Raw genomic sequence first — 27,918 nt, 5'->3', positions numbered from 1 at the left:
AAAGCACATCAGTTGGAGAAATAGCTTGTTATCATAACCCAAATGCCTACATAAATCTCAGATTATATTAAAATAAAATAGTTTTATAACCATGTTTGAATTCAGTTGTCTATATGATGAACAGTTCCGGTTTTAAATTAATATAACATTAAGTGGACGTCAATTGCTCTAATATGTTTAATATGTAAAATACAGATATTAAATATACAGTTATCCAAAGAAATACACATCTGAATATTTTTAGAGAACCATATGTTTTGAAAGGGCTTCAACCGAACTTCTATAAAACTGAATAAGATTTGATGATGCTGACATCTTTGAGGGACAGTCCTGGTTAGAAATATGTGGACGTCTTTGATGAATGGTCAAGATTGATACGATGCAGACACCTTCGAGGAATGGACAAAATTCGATATCCGTCAGCTGTCTTAAAGAAACGGTCAAGACTGGTACTGAAAATAGATGGAAAACAAAACACTCAAATATTCATTAAACGTAAAACATGCATTTTAGAACTATGTAATAAAACGAACCATAAAGGTATTAAAATCCTAGGATACTTATTTAAACATAAATTGTTTACAAAAGAGAGATAATGTTTTTAAAGATTCATGACCGCGTTATCTATATGTTCTGAAAACTGACCATTAAAGAGAAAGATCAATGATGAGTTTTGAAAATTCCTCAATACACCTATTATATACAGCCATGACTTGTAAAACGAAACGTATTAATCAACTCCTTCAGATCAATGATGAGTTTCGAAAATTCCTCAATACACCTATCATATGCAGTCATGACTTGTAAAACGAAACGTATTAGTCAACTCCTTAAGATCAATGATGAGTTTCGAAAATTCCTCAATACACCTATCATATACAGCCATGACTTGTAAATCGAAACGTATTAGTCAACTCCTTAAGATCAATGATGAGTTTCGAAAATTCCTCAATACACCTATCATATACAGCCATGACTTGTAAATCGAAACGTATTAGTCAACTCCTTAAGATCAATGATGAGTTTCGAAAATTCCTCAATACACCTATCATATGCAGCCATGACTTGTAAAATCGAAACGTATTAGTTAATCCCAAATAAAATCTATACCATACAATGTTTAAACGTTCAGTTTCAAATAACAATCTCATTCTAAACTTGGCCACTCATTAAAGAAAAATAGAAATTAATATTTTGAATACTTCTGAATAACTACATCATATACATTCATAATTTGTAATGAGAAACGTAATAATTATGACTGAACGAAAAACACCTTACCATCGAAAAGTGCAACACCAGTTTAAATCTAATCCGGGTGATTGTCAGAAAGTTTTAAGATGTAGCTGGCAGCTGTAACAGCTTATAAAACTTTGAAGTTTAAGGAAACTTAAGAGTCAGATTTATCTGAAAATCAAACTAGCTAGTGGTTTACAAAGAAAGAGTAATAAAAATAATAAAGTCGATAATGCTTGCAATTCACTCTTAAAAGTTCACATATTCAGAGTTATAACAGTTTTAACAGTTTTTAATAGCTTAAATTATGATTGGGCAGTTTATTAAGTTAAACGTTTTATTTAGGTCTAAAGTTTATATTACGTTTGCCACATTGTAATGCTTTTGAAGAGTCCACGTTGTGTAAGAAATCATACTTATTTTTGCAGTATATCATTTGATGTTATTATTTATCAATGAAATGAATGTCTTGGTTTGAAGTATTTGTTGTACTTCGATATACTTTAGAATTGGGAAAGTTAATGTCTTGTAATTGGTAAAAGACAGTTATTAGAGTTATTGTACTGTCTCGTGACCAACTCTTCCCCCCAGTGGCTCAACGACAAGTTTGAGAGCTTATAATACAAAAGTTCAGGATCCATTCTCAATGTGCAGCCTTGTGCTTAATTTGTAACAAGCTCTTGATAATTCCAATATACCTACAGAATAGTAATAAGTATGGAAGCTTACAAAATGATAGTCAGTGAAGTAATAATCAAGTAATTCAACTGTTGTCATCATTAATTCAGAACTGCTGATCAACAAGAAAGAGAAACATATGAGCAGCACTAGTCGTCCTCGCCCGTATAGCGACTCTAAACCGAATAATGAAATTGATTTACTTTAACAATGTGTCTTCAGATGAAAGTGCGGTAAGTTAAACGGCAATACATCTCTAACACCAGACCCTCACACATGTAGCCCGACACTTTTATCTTTTGACCGAGTAAAGTGTGTTCCAACAGCTGGAATTGTCTCAAGACAAAGTTTGTAGTATCTCAAATCTTTACTGGGAACATTCATAATAGAACCATGTTATATATATATTTGTTTTCTCTTTGTTTATTAGTAGTTAAAATAATCTCAATTTCATTAAATTCTTATATTACAAGTTAAAATAAGAAACTTCGATTCTTTCTTTAACCTTTATTTCTCACAGCCTAAACAATGACACTCTTGAATTAAAATAACACTGCTGTCTTGAAGTTGAATTTTTACCTGCAATATTAGCTTACAACCCAGAAAATATTGGGTTTGGAATTTCGCACAAAGTTACTCGAGGGTTATCTGTGCTAGCCGTCCCTAATTTAGCAGTGTAAGACTAGAAGGAAGGCAGTTAATCATCACCACCCACCGCCAACTCTTGGGCTACTCTTTTACCAACGAATAGTGGGATTGACCGCGCAATTATAACGCCCCCACGGCTGGGAAGGCGAGTATGTTTGGCGCGACGCGGGTGCGAACCCGCGACCCTCGGATTATGAGTCGCACGCCTTACGCGCTTGGCCATCCCAAGCCCCCAGAAAATTATCTTGCAATATTGAAAATATTATCGAAATTTAAACACGATCTTTGAAACGATCTCAAGATAACTGAAAAAAGCTGTTTACCTTCACAACATCATGCAACCTTTGAACTAACTTTTTAATCGTGAAAATGATCTATCTTAAAAATAACCGTGCTATTTTGACAACAACATTGCAAACTTGAAAGTGTTGTTTTTCGCTTTTAAATGATCATACCTCTTCTTCATAATGAGCTACATTTGTTTTTCAATCAAAATATCAAACTCCAAGTGAAAATATACGCAAGTGGATATCAGTTCAAATATTGACTCAAGTTATTTTCACCACCCTTGTTCACAGTTATGACTTAAAGCTTGAATTTTCTGTCTCAAGTGACGAAACAGTTGACAGAGCTTTCAGACGAATAAATATTTGACGTTTTCTTTAAAATCGTTGTTCTATCAAAGCGAATTAAAACACACTAACTACTGTCATGAAAAACAGCATCTTGAAACTATATATTAAACTTCCGTGTTTCTTTCTTAAAAAACTTATTTTCGTATATTGATTGGTTTGTTTTGAATTTCAAGCAAAGCTACTTGAGGGCTATTTGCGCTAGCCGCCCCTAATTTAGTAGTGTAAGACTAGAGGGAAGGCAGCTAGTCATCACCACCCACCGCCAACTCTTGGGCTACTCTTTTACCAACGAATTAAACTTAACATTATAACACCCCCACAGCTGAAAGGGCGAGCATGTTTCATGTGAGGAGAATTCGAACCCGCGACCGTCGGATTACGAGTGGATTGCCTTATCCACATGGCCATGCCTGGCCATTTTGGGATATACTATATTTCGTGCCTTTAAAATGACTTGTGTTTATGTTAAAAGAAAAGAACAAAAATGTTGCACTTAGTATCTTTGCTGAGAATACAATTTGATGTTTTAGTTTATTGAATTAACATCTAAAAATATTAAAATATTTATAGAAATATGTATGTAAATCCAATTACCAGCATTTTTGTGGATAATATTTCAGCAAGACAGTAAAGAAAAAACCTCTTAATAAAACATTTTTATAGCTAGTATGGATGTATGACGAATGCTGACAGAAACAGCAGTTAGGTTATTAACAAGTTCGGGCCCAGCATGGCCCGGTGGTTAAGGCACTCGAATCGTAATCCGAGGTCAAGAGTTCGAATCTCCGTCACACCAAACATGCTCATCTTTTCAACCGTGGGGGCGTTATAACGTGCTGTAAATCCCACTGTTCGTTGGTAAAAGAGTAGCCTAAGAAGTGGCGGTGGGTAGTGATGAATAGCTGTCTTCCCTCTAGCCTTACACTACTAAATTAGGGACGGCAAGACAGTAAAGAAAAACCTCTTAATAAAACATTTTTATAGCTAGTATGGATGAATGACGATTGCTGACAGAAACAGTAATTAATGTGAAATGCAGAAGACTTTTCATTGATACTACGTTCGTAAATAAAGATTTTGTAGTGGTGATTTTAATGTCTTCAGAGTTCAAATTATATTTTACTTAAAAGGGACTACAAGGACAGCCTGGCACCGATACCACGCGTTCAATATTAAAGTTTTCAGAAAATCCTGAGTTATCCTATATTATTCTTTTAAAAACAATTGCTTTCAGTTCAGAGAAGCTCTAAAGTCTGAGTGACCAGATGAAGCCTGACTCGCTTCCCAGCCTCATCCTGCATTCATCTTATGAGATTGAAGTCCAATTAGTTTGACAGACGCAATTCGGTTTATTTTTTCTTTTTCCAAAAGGCCCGGCATGGCCAGACGGTTAAGGCACTCGACTCGTAATCTGAGGGTTGCGGGTTCGAATCCCTGTCGTACCAAACATCCTCGCCGTGGGGGCGTATTATGTGATGGTCAATCCCACTATTCGTTGGTAAAAGAGTAGCCCAAGAGTTGGCGGTAGGTGGTGATGACAAGCTGCCTTCCCTCTAGTCTTACACTGCTAAATTAGGGACGGCTAGCTTAACAAAACAACAAATAAACAAATTCTTCAAGAAAAGTGTCGGTCAGTTAGACGCTACCAACCATTGATTTTATGTTAAATTTAACTGTACCAGCACTAATGGTCAGAAAGCGTGGTCCCTATTATGTGTAGCTTTAAGTAATTTGTGCTATTTCACAGGATGTAGTGACAGGTGCCTTAACCAATGCTTAATCCCGTTCATATTATACTTCCACCATTCTCATGTGTGTCACGTTCCTCTGAGAAAATGGGCTGGATCTGGTTCCAAGTCCTTTACGTGTGAATATAAATCTGTCATCTGTACACTTATTGAAACTTGACTCGTATGTAAGAAGAATATTTTTGGTCCACTAGCGGAGTCTTTGGTACCATTGCAGGCTATATATCTATTTATTTTACTAGCTTTAATATAAGTGAAATGCATTTCGCAGGTCGTTTTCAGATCAGCTAAACTTGTACAGTCTGCTTCTGACGTCAGTACACTATTAGCGTATCCAGTTGCGGCTGCCAACATCAGCACCTCTACACGTATAATGGTGGAGAGCGTTATTCAATATATAGCGATCGCCTATCTGCGCTATGGATGATTATGTATCTTCTTTGGGCTTATTAATAATGTATTGTTGATTTGAAAGAAGTTTCTGGATCAGTGACAATAAAACACTTAGAACCAACTGACAGCGACTTCTGTGGTTGGCTGTCTTTTATTCATCCGCTAGTTTTCCACATGTTTATTTGGTTTGCTTATTCTTTAAAGTCAAGCACAAAGTTACGCAATATGTTATCTGTGCTCTGCCCGCCACAGGTATTGAAACCAGGTTTATAGCGTTGAAAGTCCTTATACATATTGCTATACCACTAGGGGTGGGGGATTTTTATGCACATAAACAACCAAAGTTTCTGGTTGTTATTTTTCTGTAATTCATCCGCTATTCCAGAACAATATGTATTTCTCTGAACTCTGTTATTTCCCAATGGCTAACGAGACAAACGTGCGTGAGATTAGTACATTACACATCTGTACATATACACCTGAAAACATACGTAGAGGTACTCACATACACACACATACAATTTGTGCTACGTGACGAATCATTTATATTTCAGTTCCCATGACTCGTCATCAGATGCCTAAGTTTCATAAAACTTCCCACATAAAATTGAACACATAATTAAGCGTTTTAAAGTGTTTAATGGTTTAAAAATCACTTTTTATAACGATAAATATTTTTCCACATTGTTTTTCCACACGTCATTACAGTAACGTGTCTAGGAGTAAAAGTATTTGAGGTTACATGTTCTTGGCACATCTTGAGGAAACTGAGGTTCCTGTTTCTTCGCTGTGTCCACCTTTGGTATTAATCACAGTCAGGTCTTTTTTTCTAACACTTACAACCAATACCTATGATCTACCCTTTATGTCGACAAGATGACGCTCCGAAACATTTTGGATACTAAGTCTCCTAAGTCACAACTAAACACTAGTGTGCAGCGAGGTATGTTGCATCACAGTTTCAATATATATGGTATTTCCAGCACAAGTTCACCAATCGAAGTAGTGTAGTATTCTTGAAAATGTCACACTATGAGAACTCCTTAATTTTCATGAACATTGCCAGAGTGCCAAGGCCAAAACAGCTAAAACAGGCTTTACAACGTAATGTTGGAATGACATAAGCATGGTCAAAGCATTTTGCAGGGTGTAACCAAACCACGTTCGTCTATATGCAGTAAACACTGAGAAGCGAGGCTACTTGGTCAACATGGTGGTTGTCCATTGTTTATCACACCAAATCAAAATGCAGATAGATCTATAACGTGCGCTACTGCTGTAGTGAACGGCTTATGGACTGCATCCCGTAATGAACATTGAAAATTTTACGTCAAAACGTTCCTTGTCTGCATCTTTAATGCTTTATTTTATTGAATTTCGCGCAAAGCTACAGGAGAGCTATCTGCACTAGCCGTCCCGAATTTTGCAGTGTAAGACTAGAGAGAAGGCAGCTAGTCATCACCAGCCACCACCAACTCTTGGACTACTCTTTTATCAACGAATAGTTGGATTGATCCTCACATTATAACTCTCCCACGGCTGAAAGGACGAACATGTTTGGTGTGAAAGGGAATTCAAACCCGCGGCTCGGAGTACGAGTCAAGTGCCTTAACCACATCTCGGCCCCAAATGTAAAGGTTACGTTAAATACCGTCATGTTCAGCCTAAAACTTCGAAATGAGCTTAGATATCTAGTGTTGAACATGTCCATTTTATATTACAAGCTACATAGCCAGCTGCAAAAATTACCTCTTCCTTTGAAATTTAGCGCTGGACACAGCCATGCTGAATCAAACACTACATAACCTGTTGTAAGAAATAAACTTGTTTTGAAACCAAGAGGTTCCCTGTTGGCTCAGCAGCATCTTTCAAGGCTAAAAAGTAGTGGTTAAATCACCGTGGAAGATAGAGCCTCTTGTGTAGCTTTGCGTTTTTAATAAAAAGTGAAGGAAGAAGTGTCAAATCAGGTTTAAAAAAAATCATGTTTTGTTTTTAAAACTTGCACTGAACCTGCCACATGTTATGCACTTAATCGAATAAAACATATCCTGAGTTGGTTGATGTTGTGAGGCATGTTGACTCTACACAAAAGTATCATTGGAACAATCAGTCATTGTGCTTGTTTACTATCTTAAATCAGATAACTTGTGTTCGTTTGTCAGGTCAAATGAAATATGCTATCATGCGAAAGTCACAACTCATGAAAGTTTTGGATTTATATTCACATTTATGTGTCCGTTCTGACTGAAGTGAATAAAAGGTTTTTCTTTTATAAATGGTTTGCAAAATTTTACTTTCATAACTCAATAAGTTATGGAAGTTCCTAATAACAAAGGAAAACGAAATAAACCAGCTGCACACTTAAGTTTCAGCCCTACACGGCCAGGTAGGTTAAGGCGCTCGAGTCGTAATCTTAGGGTCGCAGGTTCAAATCCCTTTCAGCGTTATAACGTGACTGTCAATCGCATTATTGGTTGGTAAAAGAGTAGCTCAAGAGTTGGCGGTGGGTGGTAACGACTAGCTGCCTTTCCTCTAGTTTTACACTACTAAATTAGGTACGGCTAACGCAGACAGCACTCCTGTAGCTTTGCGCGAAATTCAAACACAAACAAACAAACACTGTGCCTAAGCTGTGGTAATCATTGCACATTTACCTTTTTTTTAAAAGGTAAATAATTTAGATATGAGACGTGCCACTAACTTATACACCTAAATTCACAGTTTATACAACAGAGGCGTGATTGTTATTATGCAGAACATGCGTTAAAACGACGGGATACTAAAAAGCTGAATTCCTGCATCAGGTCCTTGCTGTAATTGGGTTTAACATCTGAACGAGAAAGGCATATAAGATAATAAATGGTTCGCGTCAAGTGTTTTGTCACTGAAGTATTTTACGTTTTTTTGGCTTACCTATTCATCCACCTCCACTTTTTTTTAGATAATTGAACATTCCTTGTTTCTCTAACTGCAAAAGCGGGATGTCGAAGATGTCCAGGATAGGTAAAACGCCTTTCTTGAGGACCCCACACGTTCAAATATCCTTTCGTGACTTTATTTTTTTAACCGATCGTGTCGTCATTCGTTTCGACTCAATTCGATTCGCGAAGCTGCATGAACACACAGACATACATTAAGAAAGAAAATGCAAGAAAAACCCTTTTTTTTTTAGAATTATCATGTAACTATTTATCTAAAGTTTCAATTTTCATTATAAGTCTATCTTCTAGATTTTGTACCAGAGGTGTTTCAAACGAAGACATTCATACATTATAGTCTGTTTGTTTGTTTGTTTTTGGAATTTCGCACAAAGCTACTCGAGGGCTATCTGTGCTTGCCGTCCCTAATTTAGCAGTGTAAGACTAGAGGGAAGGCAGCTAGTCATCACCACCCACCGCCAACTCTTGGGCTACTCTTTTACCAACGAATAGTGGAATTGACCGTCACATTATAATGCCCCCAAGGCTGAAAGGGCGAGCATGTTTGGCGCGACCGGATGCGAACCCGCGACCCTCAGATTACGAGTCGCACGCCTTAACACGCTTGGCCATGCCGGGCCCTCATACATTATAGAGAAGAAGAAAAAAAAAGCTGACATTAACGAAACTAAACCTCTTAACTATGAAAATATCAAACTCTTTGTAAGACATGAATAAACTCATTAGGTTTGTGATAAAAGCAGAAAACTGTTTTTTAATGTTTTTAAATACTTATGTCCTAGACCTTTTTCAAATATATTTAGTATATTAGCAAAGTATTTATTAAAAACGATTTTTTATGGAAATTAAAATTCTGAGGTCTTTAAAGGATTCCATTTAACTCACCTCTTAAACGTTTCGTTTTTAATCACATTTAACAGTGGTATACGATATTTTCAAACAATCTTTGCACCTTCTGAACTTAACCAGTAGACCACCAATTTCGTACATTGTAGCTTTTCGTTAATTCTGGTTTTCACTACATCGTACAGGGCCTTGACATGGTCACGTGGTTAAGGCACTAGACTCTTACTCTGAGGGTCGCGGGTTCGAAAGTGACGACCAATCCTACTCTTCGTTAGTAAAAGAGTAGCCCAAGAGTTTGCGGTGGATGGTGATGGCTAGCTGCCTTCCATCTAGTCTTACACTACTAACTTAGAGACGGCTAACGCAGATAGCCCTCGTTTACCTTTGCGGGAAATTCAAAAACAAACAAACAAATAATATATCTTATCATGTTAAACTCTATTGTGACAGACAACTTCAGTGTAGGGTATTACTTTGTTTGCCATGAATAAAATTAATTATTTTAATTATGGAACAAACTTTTTTAAAAAGGAAGTAAACGCAGGGATCGCTAATATAAGTCCTTAAGAAAAACAATATTACACGGATGGCATTTGTATCATCTCTACGTAATAGCACAGATACACAGTGTTGTAGAATGTTAAGAGACAAAAATAGCTTGTTTTTTTTTTATTTCGAGGGCTATCTGCGCTACCCGTCCTTAATTGAGCAGTGTAAGACTAGAGGGAAGGCAGTTCGTCATCACCACCTCCCACCAACATTTGGACTACTCTTTTACCAACGAATATTAACTGTCACATTATAACGCCCCCACGGCTGAAAGGGCGAGCATGTTTGGTGCGAAGGGGATTCGAACCCGCGACCCTCGGAACACGCTTGGCCATGCCGGGCCCAACAAAAATTGTTATATCTTGCTGTATGTTAATTCTTACCTGTGATATTAGGCATGAATAATGTAAATGCCATCTCTGTTATGTTGTTTATATTGTTTCTGAAGGACTGGTATTAGCCATAAAAGTATTACTTTTACTTCTTTGCTTGTTTTATAATATATTGTTTCAATAGACATAGAGTTACAATTGTAATATTTATTGTTTATTTGCTGATAATTCTTGTTCCATCCTATACTTAAGCTGTTTTTTTTAAAGGAACATCAAATTTTTGTAAAAAAAAAATGTTAATTTCAAGAGGTATATCGTTTACACTAGGATTACGATTTTTTTAAATTACTAATAGGTATTCGTAATACTTGTAAAAGCGGATGCTCCTTTTGACACCATGTCACATCAGTTACCCTGGCTGACACTAAGTCACATCAGTTATCCTGGTTGACGCCATGTCAAATCAGTTTCTCTGGTTGACACTATATCACATCAGTTACCCTGGCTGACACTAAGTCACATCAGTTATCCTGGTTGACACTATGTCAAATCAGTTACTCTGGATGACACTATATCACATCAGTTACCCTGGTTGACACCATGCCACATCAGTTACCCTGGCTGACACTATGTCACATCAGTTATCCTGGTTGACGCCATGTCAAATCAGTTACTCTGGATGACACTATATCACATCAGTTACCCTGGTTGACACCATTGTTATGATATTTACAAACATTACAAGAATTTCTGACTCAGTAGTTGCAAAGATATTGTTATAAAAGGGAGCATCTGATGACCTATTGAGGAGATGTTTAAAATACCATTTCGATGAACAATCTGAGCCATCCCTACCTAGGCAGTGCTACTGCCTACCTGATCCTGGTCAAAGTACTGCCAGCATTGAACTTTATAATGTACTTTTCAAACTATGTGACCTAAACTAATCCTTACAATGTGCTAAACAAATTATGAGGGTATATCAAAATTATGAGATTTTGTATTAATAGTTGAATTATAGTGTATGACTCTGTCGTGGAAATTCTAATCAATGGTAACTTCTTATTTTTTTTCCATTCTGGTTTATCATAAAGAATCCTAAAACTGTTTAACTATAGAAAACTCATGTAAAATTCTAATTTTATGCTTATTAGATCGAAACGAGATCAAATCTGTGTTCCTTCCGCTTAGTGAGCTCGTGAATCAAGATTGTCACGTTTTAGAACGTGACACTTACAACCTCATAAGTCATGAGTGGGAATTTTTCGTCGTGGAGGGTCCCGTTACGGTGAGAGAGAAGAACGGAACAATCCAGAGGATGCCATGTGTGTGGGCTGAATCTGATCCTAATTAAAACCAGCCGCTACTTCTACCCGTTGAAAGTTGCTGTTCTTGCTGGCTCAACGAAAACGGCGGGAAATGAGCAACATTCCTCTATGTCACATTAATCTGCATTTCCTGGGTTCCAGAGTAAAAGCCTCTGGCTTTCGTCACCAAGATCCTGCCGACGTGTGACACCAGGTGCCAAGATCTTTGAGAGTCGACGACGCAGACATTCACAGTATGACACTGAAAATAAAATAGGGCCTTCCTCTGCTGCGCAAGTGAAAAACGTTATTTTACTATAGCGATATTGAATAAAGATGTTTTTATGTGTGTGCGTAACTTGGGGGGGAGCACTTCGTTTTTGAAACAACATGTATATAAGATTTTCTACATATACAGACAATGGTTGTTTCTCTTAACCCACCCGTGGTATAAATAAAGATGCTTATAATTAGATGATGAAAGCGAGTTCAACCACAAATGATTTCTCTCACATTATTAACCATATACCGCTATCGCGAATAGACTAGGAAAAGAAACACCACATGGGATATACAAAAATGTGAGTTTAAAGTACCTTAAAATATCAAGAACTTACGTATTCGAAACTTTCAGAAAGGTGGGTAACAATGGAAAATTAACTTTTTTTTTTAAATTAAAATTTGCATGAGCACTTTTACGTGTTTTTAAACGTATTTTACCGTTATATACGTTTAACTTTCTTTGGAATAAGCAAGTAAAAATTATTTATAGCTGATAAAAACAACAATACATTGTTGTATTGTAACCTCAACCCTTACTTAGCGTCCTTGAACTTGAACTATAGTCAAAATGTTTTTCAACAAATGATGTGTGCTAAATTATAAATATTGTCCTAAATAAACAAACATAAAGCAATAATATTTTTTTTCATTTCAGGAAAACGAAACGCCATTAACTAAAGCAAACCTATTTCTAACAACATACGAAAAAAGGAAAAGGAAAGTATTATAATATACCAACCACGCTACATCTGCCATATCCAGTGCTGACGAGGCCTCGTCCATCAATACCATTGTTCATCAGGTCAGCTGGAATACGACAGACATGGTAGTTGTCTAAGTGCTACTTATATTCTCAGCTTTCATGAACAGCAAATTTTATTGTGTGAACTAGATTACGTAAGTGAGGTGTAAAAATTATCTAATTATTATTTAAATCATTTATTATAGAGAAGAAACTAACCACAAACATCAACAAATTTTCTACCAAATAAAACAATAGTTGTTTGAGTCATATAAACTGTTGACCCTACGTTACATCCTAACTTCGTAAATAATACATAAGAGACTAAATCCAACAGCTTACAGACTTCAGAAGGTAATTGAGGAAAAGTGTTTCTTGTTTGTTTGTTTTCAGATTTCGCGAAAAGCTACAGGAGGGCTATCTGTGCTAGACTTTCACAATTTAACAGTGTAAGACTAAAGGGAAGGCAGTTGGTCATCACTACACAGCATCAACTCTTGGGCTACTCTTTTACCAACGAATAGTGGTGTTGACCGTCAGATTATAACGCCCCCCTCGGCTGAACAGACAGTATGTTTGGTGTGGCAGGAATCGAACTCGTGACTTTCAGCCTGCAAGTTGATTGCCCTAACTATCTCGCCATGTTGGGCCTCTTTCTGCTTCTAAGCGACTTTGTTTTTAATTAACTAATAATGCATGCTGTTGTCACGATAAAAGAGTATTTGACCCTTATCTACTGTGTGACTATGAATATGACTTAATAACATAGGAGCTTCCAGGATGTCCGAATAAATACTATCCTTGCTATGAAGAACTGCCATGTTTGTAGACCATCCTGGACTACCCAATCCTCTAGAAAAGCATCGCACATTTCAAATCTGCTGTGTCAATGCTTTTTTTGTGTTTTCATTTATTAGCACCACAGGTTGTTTGCTTTTCTCATAATCCTAAATACTGGAATCACGATCTTGTTCTTTATTAACGGGACAGTGAATTTATTGAAGGACTTCGCCAGCGAATTTGACATAAGTACAGAATATCCTATTGTTATCCGGTAGGCTTAGCAACTCTTCTGCATAATATTTCATAAAATAAATAAATAAGAATTTTATCACTTACTTCATTTGTCTTTGAATTTTGCGCAAAGCCACACGAGGGCTATCTGCGCTAGCCGTCCCTAATTTAGCAGCTAATCATCACCACCCACCGCCAACTCTTTAGCAACGCTTTTACCAACGAGTAGTGGGATTTACTGTCAAATTATAACGCCCCCACGGCTGAAAGGGAGAGCATGTTTGGTGTGACGGGGATTCGAACCCAAGACCTTTAGATTACGAGTCATATGCTTTAACTCACCTGGCCGTGCCGGGTCTTTTATTACTTTGAGATCGTGTATGTAAATTCACAATAAACTCTAAATTTCCTCTGAGAACATCTGCCACTTTCAGCCTGTTCCCTCAACATTTGTCATTCCTTTTTGTACGCCCCCCCCCCGCTAGTAGAGCGGTACGTCTCCAGCTCCAGATTTACAAAGCTAAAATCAGGGGTTCGATTCCTCTCGATGGGCTTAGCAGATAGCCCGATGTGGCTTTGCTATAAGAGAGCACACTCCTTTATGTGCAATGTATTATGTAATTCTTACACTAATGTTAAATCTTATAGGTCACCTAGTACCATTTATAAAAAATAACTTATACGAATCCTTCTAATCATCAGTGATGTCGAGAAAACCCACTTGTAGAGAAAAATATATCTGTAAAAAACGGCTCGTTTGGGTTGAAAAAAATATTTAACGTAGAGGAGCAAACAACGTTTTGACCTTCTTCGGTCATCGCCAGATTTACAAGTTTGTTTTTTTGTGTGTGAACCTGATGATGACCGAAGAAGGTCGAAACGTTATTCGCTCCTCTACGTAAAATATTTTTTCAACCCAAACAAGCCGTTTTTTACATATATAGAATCCTTTTAATGTTAGTTACAGCTAATTTTCATTCTTTCTAATTCTACGTTCATGCTGTTCAACCAATGACGACCGATTAGCAATACTGAAATAAAGCAGCAGTTTAATCAGTCATTTCTTCTTCTTCCTTGGTCCCCTTCCATGGAAGCATATCTTCAAAACCTTAACAGTAAATCGATCGTTCTTACATTGAAAGTTAATTCCGTTTATCAACCTGCTCCGATTTATTATTGTGACCTAGGAAATTTACCCAATTATAATGGGTAAAACCGGTATCTCCTGTCTGTTCTCTCGCTTGCAGCATTTGGTAATCTCAGCTTGAACTGAAAACTATATGACCCTCGGCTAAACGGCCAGGCTAGAGAACCGAATAATAAGACATACCCATTCCCATTTTAAAACTGCTGACCAGATGGTGGTCAAAATTCATCAGCGTCTGTCGCATCACGGATACTTTAAACTAAACAGCGCGTCACTTTCATAACGTGCATACAGTTGAAAATTCACAGCATGTTTAATGGAATATCGTTGACTCAAACCGTGGGCCATTCATATCGAAGTCTAGTATGCTAATCATCGGAACATCCCTCATCCGTTTATAGTAACATGGATGTTTACATAGTTGTGTGCCAAGCAATGAAAATGCCACCATCATACCAACATCACAAGGAAAGGAACCGCAATCTGTGTTGAGCTATTTTAGTGTTAGAAGTCCAAGAACTTACCAATGTTCCACAGGAGGACTGTTGCAGCTAATGCGTTTTGTTAGGTGATATTCTTGAGAGGTTTGTTCTTTAAACTTTCATATGTTTCTTGTCACTATGGTGAATATTAATGGTAAGCCTCTGAAAACTGAAAATAATATTATAACCTTGAGCTGAAAGCGTATCATTTCTTGTTATACATAAATATATCAAAACATTATAACAGACTCGGGTTTGTGACGCTTGAAAGCCTATCTAGGATAAATAAAACAAATGTTTTACCCAATTTGGTTTTTCACACAATAAACACAATGTGAGTATGTGCTATTAGAACTAATATTTTAGACTTTTCGTCTGTTTTCAGGAATTTGTCTTTTTACCCTTCTCGCGTTATGTTGGCTTTGTTTGACTGGGTGAGTATCTTTTCACGTTTAATAAAAGTCTTAGACAACATGTTGACACGTCTAATAGTTTCATTTGAACTAATCCTGCATCTTGCTTAGGTTTAGATATGAAGTTCCAGACTCTACTGGGTTCTTTATCTATTCAAACTCTTTAAAATTCTGCTCTATAGCGTGAATTTCACCCACGTCGTAAGCATAACAAAATTAAAAACAAACACCAGTTTTTTGATAACACCACATACAATTCGCGTACTTTTACACCAGTATATACATTTTATAACGTATTTATCACAACAAAATCTAAAACTCGTGTTTCTAAGTCTAGCATGAACAGTTTGTGTTGCTCTCTACATTTATTTAACGTTTAATCTTTGTGATCGACTGGCCTATGTCAGAAAGTTCAGACTATACGGTCGTTAGAATAATTATTTTATGTACAACACTAAGAGAATTAAAGTTGCAGGAAATGTATAACCGTAGTAGATTCACTTCCATTGTTATTGGTATTTTTTGTTCCATAATAGATGCATGTTTAAAGACAAGATAGAAATGCATAGTTGAAAATGATTGTAATAACATATTTGTTAACATAAACCTGACTGATATCTATTCATCACTAAGATAAGTCTATACATCAAATTTGTCTAATTGTTATGAATATAAATCTGCGCGATATAAGTCTATTCCTGCATCGGATATATGAGAGAAAACGGTTATAAGACGTAACCGTTATGAAGTAAACTTGTACATAGGTACATCCTATAACACTTAAAACACGGGCACAGAAACTTTATATGGCACGTGATGGGACGGTTAGATCCTGTGATATCACTCACCAAGTCTTTTATCCATTCTGTCATTTAAAGCTGAAAAGCTTCTTTTTATGTCAACAATTCAGCGAACTTTTCACCCTATTAGTCTCAAAGATGTCTCGAACTTTCATCACAATCAGCTGTTTGAAAATCCCGAACGCTACATCATAACTTCCTTTGAGTAAGGGGTTTCAAGCCGACTTGTCTTTTATCATGCCAGTATGAAGTAATTAACTATTCTACACAAACAAACAATGGTGGATCTAAAAAACCCATAGAGGTGCATTTCAGGGCGTCATGTACGGTGCAAGTACAGCTTTTCTTACACAGTTTACATGACATTTGACACTCTGATTTGCTGTTGAAATAAGGAGCAAAATTACGAATGGCTCGCGGCACTTTTTATCTACAGATAGCGCGAATAGCTGTTAACAGCGTTTCGCGTTTCAAAGAAAAGCATTCTAGTGAAAACTTATCAAACTTAGCATTCTATATAATACGAAAAACGATACACAGTAGGTAGAAACTTGATAAAAAATGAAAAGTTTTCGAGCAAAACTAACGTAATTTTGACGTAATTGTAAGAACATAAATTGAATAAACTTAAAGCATGCTGTTTATATATCAAGTTAAATTTCAAACTAAAAGTTTAGTGATTGCTTGAATAGGTACTGAAGAGTACTAGAAATGTAAAGCGCTTAGATAAGATTATGTTATCATCATGTCGTTGTTATCCTACGAATGATCTTCTAGTATGCTCCCTAACTTGGTAACTACCATAACCCTGTCATATCGTTCAACTATCTCTAAACTTCATTACATAAACGTAAAAATCGTCAAAAGGAGAAACAATATTTCGTTCTTCAGACAATGTTATTCCTATTTATTAATTCCCAACTTTGTAAAAGTCCAGTTATTCAAATTCCTAAACCAGTTTACAGGTTTTATCCGAAACATCCAACGAAGACTTTTAAATGCTACCCTGAATGTTTATTTGTTTTGAATTTAATGCAAAGCTACTCAAGGGCTATCTGCGCTAGCCGTCCCTAATTTAGTAGTGAGAAAAGGCAGCTAGTCGTCACCATTCACCGCCAACTCTTGGGCTTCTCTTTTACCAACGAATAGTGGGATTGACAGTCACATTATAACGCCCCCACGGTTTAAAGGGCGAGAATGTTTGGACATTATAACGCTTCCAAGAGAGGGTAAGCATGTTTCGTGCGACCGGGATTCGAACCCGAGACCTTCAGATTACAAGTCAAACGACTTAACCCACCTGGCCATGTCGGGCCAAAGTGTGTTTCTCGCCATCAAACCCAAGATAAATTTCTTTTTTTTTCTATTTAGTCGTGGTCCAGAAGTAACTTAGCTTTATAAGATTCTACAACAAGAATATGGCATCTTGAGTTAAAGCTGATTCGGTTTGAAACCCAAAGAAATGTTAGTATAATTGTGCAAAAATGTGCAAATCAATAAGTCCCATGAAAAAACTACAGCCTATATAAAATGGATGTGTTAGAGTTACAATTTGATACTGTATGGTGCATGAATACGGATGTTCTGTCATTGAAAATGTATGGCTTTTGTGACATAAAGATGGTGGCGTTGGAAGACAGTAGAACATGGTTCGTATTGAGGATCCAAGACCGTTCAGAAAGATATAACAAGTAGAACTATAGAGTGGAAAGCAAATTGCAGCTTATTGTAACAGGTAATGATCCACGAACACAAAGATTAACAACAAACACCGGATTTTTGAGTTATTAGTAGACTTATCACTGATTCAGTGGTAGTATTAGCAATTGAATTTATTGTACGATATAGAATATCATAACTCATTCATTAGAATATGGATACATCCACGAAATACCAAACTTACAACAGAAAAGGCCATAATCTGTTTTTCAAATGAAGCTAAATGTTTAGTTCACTGGATTGAATTGCCTGTAATAATGTTTACTTCATATAAACGACTGTTTTATTGAGTGGAAAAAAAATAACCTAAAGAATATTGATACATTTTATAAAAGTGGAAATTACCGTTTTCATGTGTAACTACTCTGGAATAGATGCTATTACGAGTCTTCCGAATACGCATGCGCATTCATGAAAGCAATAACATTGAAAGCACATGTACTAATAGTAAATGTTAGGGAACACTCCTGTAATAATTTCGAATATTACAAAATAACAATAAATAATTACAAGGATGGAACATGTTAGTTATATTATGAAGATTAGAATTTGCAATCATCATGAAGACACGTTTAATGGAGTTTACAAAATTCTGAATTTACATTCATAAGCTCAAAGTTTTCATTCAATAGCTGCTTACTTCCCCTCTACAACCCTATTGTCAGTATTCTACTCATTAACTTCTTTCAGATTTTTGGAAATTGTTATACTTTCCCTATTAAAGATATACATATACGAGTTTCATCATAAGTAGCTTTTTTTTTTTTGACGAAAGAAACTTCGTCCATCTTTCTACTATTAGCACTTCAATTTTACTTTTATCAGTTCAATTTTACTTTTTATCACTTCAATTTTACTTTTTATCAGTTCAATTTTACTTTTTATCAGTTCAATTTTACTTTTTATCAGTTCAATTTTACTTTTTATCACTTCAATTTTACTTTTTATCAGTTCAATTTTACAAGCCCGGTAGCGCATGCACAATTTAAACCAAGACAGATCACACACCATTAAAGAAACTGTAATAGTAGACATTCGCAGATGTAATTAACTCCAGTAACATTAGTGAATTAGAATTCCAAAAGACGGTACAAATTTTAGTGGTGTAAAAAAACAACCGCAGTTGTTACTTGGAGAAAAGAAATAACAGAAAGTAGTTGGCTATAATCCCATATCTTAACCACCAGTGAATAACATGTGTAATTTTAGCTAAAAATAAGTAGTGAAAGCGTAGAATTGTCAAGTTCTTCTAATATTCTTTCTTCACAAAGATTATCGTGCAGAGGAAGTAAAAAAAAATTAATAATTATATCCATAAATAAAATGTTCCTAAGGAAAAAACACTTAGAAATATGTAGATGATTCAAATTTCCCCTCTGTTTACCGTACTCTAGGTAATGAAGCTAAAATAATCAGAGCGACCATACTTATTAAGTAGAATATTTCATATATCCTTCACTGAAGACAGTTTAGAGTAAAAAAATATAGCATTACTCATTTCAAATTCAGCCGCCCCTAACTTAGCAGTGTAAGACTAAACGGAAGGCCGCTAGTCATCACCACCCACCGCCAACTCTTGGGCTACTCTTTTACCAACTAATAGGGGAATTGACCATCATATTATAACGCCCCCACGGCTGAAAGGGCGAGCATGTTTGGTGTGACGAGTATTCGAACCTGCGACCCTCGGATTACGACTCGAGTGCCTTAACCACCTGTCCATGCCGGGCCCCAGAAAGTATGAATAATAAATGGACAATGATCTTGTCATGATATACCTTATAATGTAAACAAACCCCACTTTATCATCCTCTACAACAGCCACATTCGAAGAACCTTGAAAAACTAATTACATTTTAGGACATATCGTAAGAACCATACACTTTACTCACCTAACCACATTCTGACGGCCATATTGACAAACCATACTTTGATGTTCCATGCAGTAGCCACATCTATAACCTTTTGATCATTTTGTGAACAATTTACACAATGCGCAAAGTTCTTTTTTTTTTATGCAAGTGGTTATGATTTCGAGATTTTATATGCAAAGTAAATAGGAATCCCCTAAATAAATAGCGACAAGGAGGTCACAGTTCTAGTTATTGTAAATATCAAGCAACTGAAAACCAAATGCTACAGCAGACACTTTCAGTGTTTAAACTACGTTTGTATGAAGTGTTTCGAATTCATGTTCTTGAGACTAGTTTTTGTAAGGGGACAAAATTGAGGCTTAAGGGTCCAAATTTCAATTAAACAAATCTTGATAATTATAAATATGGCCAGGAACGAAATTTCCAGTAATATGAAAAACCTTTACTTCCCAATTTTATTATTTTTACATTTCACACACAGCTACATTAGGGCTATCTGCGCTAGCCGATCTGTATTTAGCAGTGTAAGACTGTAGTGTAGGTAACTAGTCATCACTGCCCACCGCCATCTCTTGGGCTACTATTTTACCAATGAATAATGGGAATGACCGTACAATATAACACCCCCATGGCTGAAAGGACGAGTATGTTTGGTGTGACGAGGATTCGAATTACGAGTCAAGCGCCCTAATCACCTGGCTATGTCGGATCGTTATAATAAGAAAGTAAATATATTTATTTAAATATATCATTTTAATATAAAAATATCGCATAATTATGATTAAACTTATTTTTGTCCTTCTGTGTTACCAGGTGGTTATACTCTTGAACTATTCTATTTTTTTCTTTTGTCCAATAGATAGTGGAATTGGCTGTCACATTATCCACGTCTGAAAACGTCTAGCATGTTCAATGATGGTGATTCTAAACCGTGACCCTGAGGTTACAAATCAAGTGCCTTAAAGTCCAGACCATGCCATGTCATTCTCTGATTCTAGATAGGAGCTCTATAATCCAAAGACTAAATATTTCTGTAGGAGTGAAACGAATGCTGCGGCACATCTCTCAAATTCGATACCAGAAACAAACCGTATTGTTTTAAGTCTATAGATAGCCCGGCATGGCCAAGAGTGTTAAGGCGTTCGACTCGTAATCCGCTCGCCCTCCCAGCCGTGGGTCCTTATACAGTGATGGTCAATCCCACTATTCGTTGGTAAAAGAGTAGCCCAAGAGTTGGCGGTGGATGGTGATGACTAGCTGCCTTCCCTCTAGTCTTACACTGCTAAATTAGGGACGGCTAGCGTAGATAGCCCTCGAGTAGTTTTGCGCGAAATTCAAAAAAACAAACAAACAAACAAACAAATTTAAGTCTATAGACAACTTTAAAAATCCTAATTACAAATTAAAGCGAATTAGCACTAACCATCCATGTTTCTCAGTTGTGAGTGTTTTTTTATGTTGTTGTGGTTGTCTACCAAACTCATTTCATAACATCAACAGAATTAAAACACGTCAGGCCCAAATTGTACTCTTTGTGTACTCACTTTGTTTCTCTGAATTTTGTTAAATCGATATATAGTTATTTCTTCTTGAAATCCGATACTTTGAGTGAGTGTCGTCGTTGTCGGTTTGGGGGTTAATGAAATAAACTCTGCTACCTACCCCATCGTATACTTCTTTCTTATTATTATCTCCACCCCGCTCTGTATGGTGTAAACTAGTACTTAAACGTTTTTCTGTGGTTAGTCACGTGTGGGTGGTGTCTTTGTTAGCCTTTCCACGTCAGGGATTACCATATTAGGTAATTAGCTACACTGAGAACTTATTAGTTCTTCTTTTACTTTTTTGAAGGTTTTGAATGGTTTCTTTTTACTTTAAATCTGGCTGCAGACACAAAAACGTGAGTTACCTTATCCACAACATGTATGAAATGATTTCGTGTGTTTAAAGAATAAAGTATAATGTCATTTCTTTCTTTAAATTTTTTGTTTTAGTGCAAAGCTGGATATTGGACCCTCAGTAGGTTTTTTTTTTTTTTTCTCGCGCAAAACTACACGAGGACAATCTGAGCTATCCATCCTTAATTTAGCAGTTTCAGGCTAATGTGAGGGCACTGGTTCGTTGGTAAAAAAGTAGCCCAAGTATTGGCGGTGGATGGTAATGACTAGCTGCCTTCCCTCTAGTCTTACGCTGCTAAATTAGGAATGTCTAACACAGATGAGCTGTGTTGTAGCTTTTCGCGAAATTCGAAAACAAACAAACAAGAAGCAGAAAAGAAAATTAGACCGTTTACTACACTTTTCCTCAATTACCTTCTGAAATGTGTAGGGATGTTAACTGTTGATTTAGTCTCTTATGTATTAGTTATGAAGTTAGGATGCAAATAGTCCCCATGTATCTTTGCGCGAAATTCCAAATAAACAAACAAACTTGGTACAGAGGTCGTAGAAGAGTAGCTTGTTTGAACTGTATAAACAATGTCTTTTAATAAAGTAGTTCTTGTCACTGAGTCTGTACAAAATCTGAAGATAATATGTTTTCGAGTCTTACAGCGGATAGAGAGAACTATTTACCGCCAGTTACTAGCTAGCACTAGCTATGCCTCGTAATAACAACAATTTAAACAGTACATTTAGTTCATAATAACTACAAACTAAATTCGTGGTGAACATTTATTTATGTTTAAACAACTTTATCAGAATTTAGTTCTACCAAGTCTTCACAGATCTGTTACGAACTTCAAAAGATATATATCTGAGGCAACATTATTACGAATTTTGAGCTTTAAGTTGTTTTTTTTACATACTGTTAGGTAAGTTTTGATTACTTCCGGAAATTTTAGACTCCAAGTCTTTGTACGGATGTTTCAGACTCACAAGATAATTACATGTATGTTCCTGACAATTTCAGTTTCGTGAACCAAAAAACTAGTAGAATGATAGTTCTGTTTAAAGCTTAACCAGGTGTATACGAATAATCAATAAAAGTGTGCGTGTAAGTACACTGTTCTTATATAGTATCACTTACAAAACCGATAATCAATAGAAAATAAAGAAAGCGACGTTAAAAATAATTACCAAGGCCACAGCGAAGCAAGGAGTGCTGAGTCGTAGAAGTAAAATTATCACATACTAAGCCCAGGTGCAAAAGAAGGTTGGCCAAGACAGATGTTAATATCCATGCTTCGGGAAATATCACAACATCCAAATCATCATCAGCTCGCTTCTTTCATCAAATTAGAGAGTAGTCGCTAGATGGCAGGGCAACTTTACACCTTAACGTGTAATTTGATTGAGGAGGTCCCCTCTAAAAGTGATCAATTATATTCCGGACAGAATAGCTTATACTTCAAGTAGGACGGACCTAATTCTCACACCCTTGTCTGATTTCGGCCTTGGGTTTTGTATGATAATTAGTTGACCATAATTTCCTCCCAAATTCCTTAAAAATAACTCTGACTATAGCACTTTAAGATAACGTAAAGGAGGGGCGTTTACCGTAAATTTTCTTAGCTATTAAGTGCATTAGTTCAATTTGCCTATTTCAACGCGTGAAATACACAGTTCTTTAAAAGAGAAATGTTGTGTTGTCTTAATCTCATATCTTTCTGTATTATTCAATAGAAATAAACTTTTAGCGTTGTAAGTCCCTAAACATACTGCTGTCCCACTTGGAAGTGTTTTTGCTGTGGTTGTTGTCGTTAAATACTTGGAACGAAACTGGTTCTTGTACTTTCGGCAAAACAACGCCAATTTTTCTGGAATTTAACAGGCGTTGTTTCAAGAATCATATCTAATAGCACAAATTTTAGATTATGTATTTTTTTTCCAAGTATCGAACTGTTTTAGTTCGAGTTTGAAAACAGTTGTAAGTGTGTGTGTTTGGGTTAATAGTGTTACGTATTATAATTTATCTTGAACGACTCCCTGATTTATTATGTTACGTATTGTAATTTGAAATAGCCTGAAACTGACTATATAGAGATGTATTTGATTTATGTTGTGTGCCAAAAAATTGGTACACACAGTTTTCTTTCATAACACAAATATATTTTAAAATACAATAATACAATTAATAACAACAAATATTACAAATAATGACTTATATACAAAAGTTTTACAAACTTACAAACAATACTGAGTTTTCCATGTAGCTTGGAACTTCATATTTTATCGATGGTTCACGATGAGAGAATTATTTCTGTGTTGGTACACTTCACTTGAAGGGAAACTAGCTAGCTTCTTCTCACGTGAGTTTTTTGTTATTTTTTCGCTGAAGTTATACAGTGTCTTGGTAGAAATACTAACATCCGAGGTTAATTCACTGAGGTTAAACAGTCTGTAGTATTTGAAATCTATAAACGTTTGTGGTCCAATATCTGTAGTTTTCCGATGAATAAGTCTTTATGACAGCTATAGCTTCGGTTGTTTATCGTACACTAGCTGTAGGAAACCAATAATATTAAATTGTCTCCTAGCGCGTCGATTTATAAACTTTTAGGGTGAGGTTCTTGAAAGTACAGTTGGCAACAATATTCGAAAACACGCTAGTGCTGTCGTAAAACTTATATTGTTGGTTCTTTCACTTGAGAATCTTAAACCAATTTAGACAACAAGATAGACTTTCGCAATATACATTTAACAATATAAGTTACACCTATTTCTAAATGTATATTAAACTAAAACAAACATAGATATTAAAATAAATATATATTAATAAATCCGTTCCATTACCAATAATTTTCGTTTTGCTCCACGCATGTTCATTCGCTAGATTTTATTGTTCGTTCACGAGATAGCCTAATTTCTGAAGTATATTATTAACAAATTAAAGATATTATGAACAACTGAACTCATAATACTTGGAAACTATATATATGGGTAGAAAAATTAAGTCGCAAAAAGTTAAGGCAAACATTTTCTTCGTCCTTGAAGTCATTATTAAACAATATTTGTTAAAACACGTTACTTCCAATGTTCTACATTTTTAAGAAGAAGTTTTTTTGTTTTTTTTTGGTATCAGGTTTGATCAAAGACATCTGAATAGAAAATTTAAAGTATTTAATAATATTTTTGATGTGACATAGCACTTGAATTAGATATTCATCTGAAATATCCATGAGGCCTGGCATGGTCAAATGGTTAAGACATTCGACTTGTAATCTAAGGGTTGTGGGTTCGAATCCCCGTCACATCAAACATGCGAGTCCTTTCAACTGTGGAGACGTTATGATGTTACGGTCAATCCCACTATTCGTTGGTAAAAGAGTAGCCCAAGAGTTGGCGGTGGGTGGTGGTGCCTTCCTGTCTTACACTGCTAAATTAGGAGCGGCTAGCGCAGATACCTCTTGTGTAGCTTCGCGCGAAATTCAAAATATCCATAAAAGTCTTTCTTTTAAATATGTTGCTAAAAATACATTTGATGTTATTGTTCTAAAACTATAAGCAGATAGCGTGGTTTATGTGAATACTAATATTTTAACCTTTCTAAATCTAGTTATCATAAAATAAATCAAATTATTATAAATACAAAAGCAACCTGAACATCTTCTGAAGATAGATCTTGTTTCCCAACATATAGATTGATTATTGAAGTTGAAGTCTACTTTCTGAAAGTGTTGGAACACTAAGGCTTTTTTAGCTTGTATGCTTTATCTGATATTATAACTTCGGGCCTATTTGAACAAAAGCAATATTCAAACACAAAACACATAGAACAAACCTTGAGAGTGAATATGAGATATGTCTTCTTGCGATACAAGAAATTTATAAACTATCAAATACGTATATAATTTTATGTCAAGTAAATATAGGTTCAAAGTTTTAAAGATTCATTTCTGAAACCTAATCAGTTTCTCCTGTGTTCGGTATGAAGTATGATTGATTGTTTATCTTGTGATAGACTGTTGTACCCCCCCCCCACGTAGCTTGTTCGTGGAAAACAGGCATCACCGAAACTGTATTTTTGTTCATCACACATTCCAATGAATATAATCTTTACCTCTGTTCAGTAATAAAATTGTGTTCACCAGAAATCAAAACTACGTTCTGACACGCTGATGATTTTATCAGTTAAAATTTAAAAAAATATCAAAGACAAAACGGATCGAACAAAGCTATCGTTTCTTTAGTAAAGAAGAAAACCTGATGTAGCTTACAATAAGCATGATGTTATGATCTGCCTGTTCACGATTTCACGAAATCATGAGTTGGTATTACACGTTATACTGCAATCAAACAGACAAATTACACTTTAGTAGAGAAAGCGACGCTAAATAAAATAGGTGTATTACTGTATACAGAAACGTTACAAACACAGAATTAAACTGCATGTTATAAGCAGCTTACATAACATACAGGTGAGTTACAAATAGAGAATTATACAGTATATTATAAGCAGGCTACATAATATATAGGTGAGTTACAAATACAAAATTATACAGTTTGTTAGGTTACATGACGTACAGGCAAGTTACAAATAGAGAATTATACAACATGTTGCATGATATGCTACAAAAAAGAACAACGAGGTTTACAGCCAGTCTTTGTATTCTATGTTACAAACAAGTTATACATTCAGTATTTAGTTAAATACAACCACTGCCAATCTTCTTGACAAGTAATGTTCTTTTTTTCACTTTTTGATCACTAAAACAAAAAGTGAAAACGTTGTTCCTACTTTTTGTAAGTACTGCTACACTTCAGTTGGTGAAGTGTTCTCTTTAAGCCTATACATTTGAACTAAAGCACTGAGCATTTGAAAATATACCCCGATCTTTGACATTAACTTTAATTTTCGAAATTTATCCAAAGAGATCATAAAAAGCTAAAAACAAGCACATATAGTGTAGGCGGCGATCTTGTATTATATTTTCCGTTTATATTACTAGAATGGTAACTTTAGTCTGAAAATCTAAATATTCGAGAGCGTCTTCCAACACGCAGATAGATAGATAGAAAAGGTGGCATTTTCGTATATTAAGCAACGAAACCGTGAGCGATTTAAAAATAATTTCAAATATAATCATCTTAACTTTATGGCTTGAAAACACTTACAGATCCGTTCACGTTAACCTGTACTCCAGTGATTTATAGTATGCACAGTAATAAAATATCATTACATATTTTGAATTTCCCATCATTACTAAACAGTATACCCAGTAATAAAGTACCACAACATATTACAAATGTCCCCTAGTTACTATATAATATGCACAGTCATAAAGTACAACAATATATTACAAATGTCTCCTGATTACTATATAATATGCACAGTCATAAAGTACCACAACATATTACAAATATCCCCTAGTTACTATATAATATGCACAGTCATAAAGTATCACAATATATTACAAATGTCTCCTGATTACCATATATTATGCACAGTCATAAAGTACCACAACATATTACAAATATTCCCTGACTACTATATAATATATACAGTCATAAAGTATCACACTATATTACAAATGTCTCCTAACTACTATATAATATACACAGTTATAAAGTATCACACTATATTACAAATGTCTCCTAACTACTATATAATATACACAGTTATAAAGTATCACACTATATTACAAATGTCCTCTGACTACTATATAATATACACAGTTATAAATATTCCCTATGATGTGGATTAAACGAGACAATTTTCGCTGTATGTAAAGTTATATAGATAATATATTACATATGCTGCGAACGTCTTTTAAATATTTTAATTTTTTGTTAGTTTTTCTCACTGACAGAGGGGGTTGTTTATTTGAAAAAAGTTCAAACTTTAATTTCAACATATATGGCTATGAACACGTTGTAAATAAACATGCAGTGTGAAACAAAAAATTCTCATCACTATATTACTTCCACGTCCTACGCTTGCTTTCAAATGTTTAAAATGATATAACGATACAATGTCATTGGAGGATCATTCCGTCACGTGCTTGCATGATATCGATGACACGATGGTTGACTTGAGAATCTTAAAGCAACACTTAATTATTTCTTGTGTATCTTTACATAAACAGCAATACTTCAAATGACATTTTTTGTATCAAATACAGTCCTAGAAAATACCTCCAATCTGAACACAGAATTTGCAATACTGTGAACAGAGAGAGACATTGTCCAAATTT

The 27,918-nt window shown here is 35.4% G+C and overlaps 1 long non-coding RNA gene across 1 annotated transcript; it reads right to left on the bottom strand.

Annotated features, from left to right (window-relative positions):
• Positions 1-21: 21 nt before the first annotated feature.
• Positions 22-23,074, bottom strand: LOC143250950 (uncharacterized). Its single transcript, XR_013028450.1, has 3 exons — positions 22,862-23,074; positions 8,252-8,448; positions 22-452 (listed from the first exon to the last, which is right to left on the bottom strand). It is a non-coding gene; the product is annotated as an uncharacterized LOC143250950 (long non-coding RNA).
• Between the last annotated feature and the right edge of the window lie 4,844 nt (positions 23,075-27,918).

Source organism: Tachypleus tridentatus, chromosome 5, assembly GCF_004210375.1.
Source record: "Tachypleus tridentatus isolate NWPU-2018 chromosome 5, ASM421037v1, whole genome shotgun sequence".
NCBI lineage: Eukaryota > Metazoa > Arthropoda > Merostomata > Xiphosura > Limulidae > Tachypleus > Tachypleus tridentatus.
This window is presented reverse-complemented; position numbering and strand designations above follow the sequence as displayed.